Consider the following 5,353-nt stretch of genomic DNA (forward strand, 5'->3'; position numbering starts at 1 on the left):
TTTTAATCTGCCAGGAATTTTCATATCAGCGCACACTCCGCTGCAGAGTGAAAATCTCATTCTGGAAACATCCCCCAGGCTGTGGCTAAGCCATGTCTCCACAATATCCTTTCTTTCAGGAGTGCTAGTTCTGCAAGGTTCGCAGGAGAGCTTCTGTAAAGTTTGGAAGGTAGGAGACGAGGTACTGGCAGAAGTAAAGCTGTGAGTACCGGGCGTGAGTCGTGCTTCGGTAGCTCAGTTGGTGGAGCACTTGCGCGCGAAAGGCAAAGGTCCCGAGTTCGAGTCTCGGTCAGGCACACAGTTTTAATCTGCCAGGAAGTTTCATATCAGCGCACACTCAGCTGCAGAGTGAAAATCTCATTCTGGAAACATCCCCCAGGCTGTGGCTAAGCCATGTCTCCACAATATCCTTTCTTTCAGGAGTGCTAGTTCTGCAAGGTTCGCAGGAGAGCTTCTGTAAAGTTTGGAAGGTAGGAGACGGGGTACTGGCAGAAGTAAAGCTGTGAGTACCGGGCGTGAGTCGTGCTTCGGTAGCTCAGTTGGTAGAGCACTTGCCCGAGAAAGGCAAAGGTCCCGAGTTCGAGTCTCGGTCGGGCACACAGTTTTAATCTGCCAGGAAGTTTCATATCAGCGCACACTCCGCTGCAGAGTGAAAATCTCATTCTGGAAACATCCCCCAGGCTGTGGCTAAGCCATGTCTCCACAATATCCTTTCTTTCAGGAGTGCTAGTTCTGCATGGTTCGCAGGAGAGCTTCTGTAAAGTTTGGAAGGTAGGAGATGAGGTTCTGGCAGGAGTAGAGCTGTGAGTACCGGGCGTGAGTCGTGCTTCGGTAGCTCAGTTGGTAGAGCACTTGACCGCAAAAGGCAAAGGTCCCGAGTTAGAGTCTCGGTCGGGCACACAGTTTTAATCTGCCAGGAAGTTTCATATCAGCGCACACTCCGCTGCAGAGTTAAAATCTCATTCTGGAAACATCCCCCAGGCTGTGGCTAAGCCATGTCTCCACAATATCCTTTCTTTCAGGAGTGCTAGTTCTGCAAGGTTCGCAGGAGAGCTTCTGTAAAGTTTGGAAGGTAGGAGACGAGGTACTGGCAGAAGTAAAGCTGTGAGTACCGGGCGTGAGTCGTGCTTCGGTAGCTCAGTTGGTAGAGCACTTGCCCGCGAAAGGCAAAGGTCCCGAGTTCGAGTCTCGGTCGGGCACACAGTTTTAATCTGCCAGGAAGTTTCATATCAGCGCACACTCCGCTGCAGAGTGAAAATCTCATTCTGGAAACATCCCCCAGGCTGTGGCTAAGCCATGTCTCCACAATATCCTTTCTTTCAGGAGTGCTAGTTCTGCAAGGTTCGCAGGAGAGCTTCTGTACAGTTTGGAAGGTAGGAGACGAGGTACTGGCAGAAGTAATGCTGTGAGTAACGGGCGTGAGTCGTGCCTCGGTAGCTCAGTTGGTAGAGCACTTGCCGGCGAAAGGCAAAGGTCCTGAGTTCGAGTCTCGGTCGGGCACACAGTTTTAATCTGCCAGGAAGTTTCATATCAGCGCACACTCCGCTGCAGAGTGAAAATCTCATTCTGGAAACATCCCCCAGGCTCTGGCTAAGCCATGTCTCCATAATATCCTTTCTTTCAGGAGTGCTAGTTCTGCAAGGTTCGCAGGAGAGCTTCTGTAAAGTTTGGAAGGTAGGAGATGAGGTTCTGGCAGGAGTAGAGCTGTGAGTACCGGGCGTGAGTCGTGCTTCGGTAGCTCAGTTGGTAGAGCACTTGCCCGCGAAGGGCAAAGGTCCCGAGTTAGAGTCTCGGTCGGGCACACAGTTTTAATCTGCCAGGAAGTTTCATATCAGCGCACACTCCGCTGCAGAGTGAAAATCTCATTCTGGAAACATCCCCCAGGCTGTGGCTAAGCCATGTCTCCACAATATCCTTTCTTTCAGGAGTGCTAGTTCTGCAAGGTTCGCAGGAGAGCTTCTGTAAAGTTTGGAAGGTAGGAGACGAGGTACTGGCAGAAGTAAAGCTGTGAGTACCGGGCGTGAGTCGTGCTTCGGTGGCTCAGTTGGTAGAGCACTTGCCCGCGAAAGGCAAAGGTCCCGAGTTCGAGTCTCGGTCGGGCACACAGTTTTAATCTGCCAGGAAGTTTCATATCAGCGCACACTCCGCTGCAGAGTGAAAATCTCATTCTGGAAACATCCGCCAGGCTGTGGCTAAGCCATGTCTCTACAATATCCTTTCTTTCAGGAGTGCTACTTCTGAAAGGTTCGCAGGAGAGCTTCGGTAAAGTTTTGAAGGTAGGAGACGAGGTACTGGCAGAAGTAAAGCTGTGAGTACCGGGCGTGAGTCGTGCTTCGGTAGCTCAGTTGGTAGAGCACTTGCCCGCGAAAGGCAAAGGTCCCGAGTTCGACTCTCGGTCGGGCACACAGTTTTAATCTGCCAGGAAGTTTCATATCAGCGCACACTCCGCTGCAGAGTTAAAATCTCATTCTGGAAACATCCCCCAGGCTGTGGCTAAGCCATGTCTCCACAATATCCTTTCTTTCAGGAGTGCTAGTTCTGCAAGGTTCGCAGGAGAGCTTCTGTAAAGTTTGGAAGGTAGGAGACGAGGTACTGGCAGAAGTAAAGCTGTGAGTACCGGGCGTGAGTCGTGCTTCGGTAGCTCAGTTGGTGGAGCACTTGCGCGCGAAAGGCAAAGGTCCCGAGTTCGAGTCTCGGTCAGGCACACAGTTTTAATCTGCCAGGAAGTTTCATATCAGCGCACACTCAGCTGCAGAGTGAAAATCTCATTCTGGAAACATCCCCCAGGCTGTGGCTAAGCCATGTCTCCACAATATCCTTTCTTTCAGGAGTGCTAGTTCTGCAAGGTTCGCAGGAGAGCTTCTGTAAAGTTTGGAAGGTAGGAGACGAGGTACTGGCAGAAGTAAAGCTGTGAGTACCGGGCGTGAGTCGTGCTTCGGTAGCTCAGTTGGTAGAGCACTTGCCCGCGAAAGGCAAAGGTCACGAGTTCGAGTCTCGGTCGATCACACAGTTTCAATCTGCCAGGAAGTTTCATATCAGTGCACACTCCGCTGCAGAGTGAAAATCTCATTCTGGAAACATCCCCCAGGCTGTGGCTAAGCCATGTCTCCACAATATCCTTTCTTTCAGGAGTGCTAGTTCTGCAAGGTTCGCAGGAGAGCTTCTGTAAAGTTTGGAAGGTAGGAGACGAGGTACTGGCAGAAGTAAAGCTGTGAGTACCGGGCGTGAGTCGTGCTTCGGTAGCTCAGTTGGTGGAGCACTTGCGCGCGAAAGGCCAAGGTCCCGAGTCCGAGTCTCGGTCAGGCACTCAGTTTTAATCTGCCAGGAAGTTTCATATCAGCGCACACTCAGCTGCAGAGTGAAAATCTCATTCTGGAAACATCCCCCAGGCTGTGGCTAAGCCATGTCTCCACAATATCCTTTCTTTCAGGAGTGCTAGTTCTGCAAGGTTCGCAGGAGAGCTTCTGTAAAGTTTGGAAGGTAGGAGACGAGGTACTGGCAGAAGTAAAGCTGTGAGTACCGGGCGTGAGTCGTGCTTCGGTAGCTCAGTTGGTAGAGCACTTGCCCGCAAAAGGCAAAGGTCCCGAGTTCGAGTCTCGGTCGGGCACACAGTTTTAATCTGCCAGGAAGTTTCATATCAGCGCACACTCCGCTGCAGAGTGGAAATCTCATTCTGGAAACATCCCCCAGGCTGTGGCTAAGCCATGTCTCCACAATATCCTTTCTTTCAGGAGTGCTAGTTCTGCAAGGTTCGCAGGAGAGCTTCTGTAAAGTTTGGAAGGTAGGAGACGAGGTACTGGCAGAAGTAAAGCTGTGAGTACCGGGCGTGAGTCGTGCTTCGGTAGCTCAGTTGGTAGAGCACTTGCCCGCGAAAGGCAAAGGTCACGAGTTCGAGTCTCGGTCGATCACGCAGTTTCAATCTGCCAGGAAGTTTCATATCAGTGCACACTCCGCTGCAGAGTGAAAATCTCATTCTGGAAACATCCCCCAGGCTGTGGCTAAGCCATGTCTCCACAATATCCTTTCTTTCAGGAGTGCTAGTTCTGCAAGGTTCGCAGGAGAGCTTCTGTAAAGTTTGGAAGGTAGGAGACGAGGTACTGGCAGAAGTAAAGCTGTGAGTACCGGGCGTGAGTCGTGCTTCGGTAGCTCAGTTGGTAGAGCACTTGCCCGCAAAAGGCAAAGGTCCCGAGTTCGAGTCTCGGTCGGGCACACAGTTTTAATCTGCCAGGAAGTTTCATATCAGCGCACACTCCGCTGCAGAGTTAAAATCTCATTCTGGAAACATCCCCCAGGCTGTGGCTAAGCCATGTCTCCACAATATCCTTTCTTTCAGGAGTGCTAGTTCTGCAAGGTTCGCAGGAGAGCTTCTGTAAAGTTTGGAAGGTAGGAGACGAGGTACTGGCAGAAGTAAAGCTGTTAGTACCGGGCGTGAGTCGTGCTTCGGTAGCTCAGTTGGTAGAGCACTTGCCCGCGAAAGTCAAAGGTCCCGAGTTCGAGTCTCGGTCGGGCACACAGTTTTAATCTGCCAGGAAGTTTCTATCAGCGCACACTTTGCTGCAGAGTGAAAATCTCATTCTGGAAACATACCCCAGGCTGTGGCTAAGCCATGTCTCCACAATATCCTTTCTTTCAGGATTGCTAGTTCTGCAAGGTTCGCAGGAGAGCTTCTGTAAAGTTTGGAAGGTAGGAGACGAGGTACTGGCAGAAGTAAAGCTGTGAGTACCGGGCGTGAGTCGTGCATCGGTAGCTCAGTTGGTAGAGCACTTGCCCGCGAAAGGCAAAGGTCCCGAGTTCGAGTCTCGGTCGGGCACACAGTTTTAATCTGCCAGGAAGTTTCAAACACTGATCAGTCAGAGCATTACGTCCACTTACCCAATAGCCAGTATTTCCTCCTGTGGCACGGATAAAGGCGACGCGTCGTAGCGTGGAAGCAATGAGGCCTTGGTAGGTCGCTGGAGGGAATTGGAACCACATCGACACACACACACACACACACACACACACACACACACACACACACACACGCAACCTAATTCCCATAATTTCCGAGGAGGGGGTTGATGAGCTCTGACGTCACTTTCAGTCATATCCCAGAGGTGTTCCATCGAATTCAGATCTGGCGGGGCGTGGCGGGGCGAGTGGGGGCGGAGGGAGGGAGAGGGAATCAGTTGTAACTTGCCACTGTGTTCCTCGAACCATTCAATTACACTATCGGCCTTGCGACATACAGCATTATCTTGCTGAAAAATGCCACTGCCGCCGCGAAACACGTTCGCCATGAAGAGGTGTCTGTGATGTACAACCAATGTACATACTCCTTGGCCGTCATGGTGCCTTGCACGAGCTTCGCTGG

The 5,353-nt window shown here is 51.5% G+C and overlaps 3 non-coding genes across 3 annotated transcripts; all 3 read left to right on the plus strand.

The window, feature by feature from the left end:
- Window positions 1–523: 523 nt before the first annotated feature.
- Trnas-aga lies at window positions 524–598 on the plus strand. The gene has a single exon. It is a non-coding gene; the product is annotated as a tRNA-Ser (tRNA).
- A 2,935-nt stretch (window positions 599–3,533) lies between these two features.
- Window positions 3,534–3,608, plus strand: Trnal-caa. Its single transcript has one exon. It is a non-coding gene; the product is annotated as a tRNA-Leu (tRNA).
- A 527-nt stretch (window positions 3,609–4,135) lies between these two features.
- Trnal-caa lies at window positions 4,136–4,210 on the plus strand. Its single transcript has one exon. It is a non-coding gene; the product is annotated as a tRNA-Leu (tRNA).
- Window positions 4,211–5,353: the final 1,143 nt, after the last annotated feature.

The sequence above is a fragment of the Schistocerca americana genome, chromosome 1, assembly GCF_021461395.2.
Source record: "Schistocerca americana isolate TAMUIC-IGC-003095 chromosome 1, iqSchAmer2.1, whole genome shotgun sequence".
In the NCBI taxonomy this organism is placed as follows: Eukaryota; Metazoa; Arthropoda; class Insecta; order Orthoptera; family Acrididae; genus Schistocerca; species Schistocerca americana.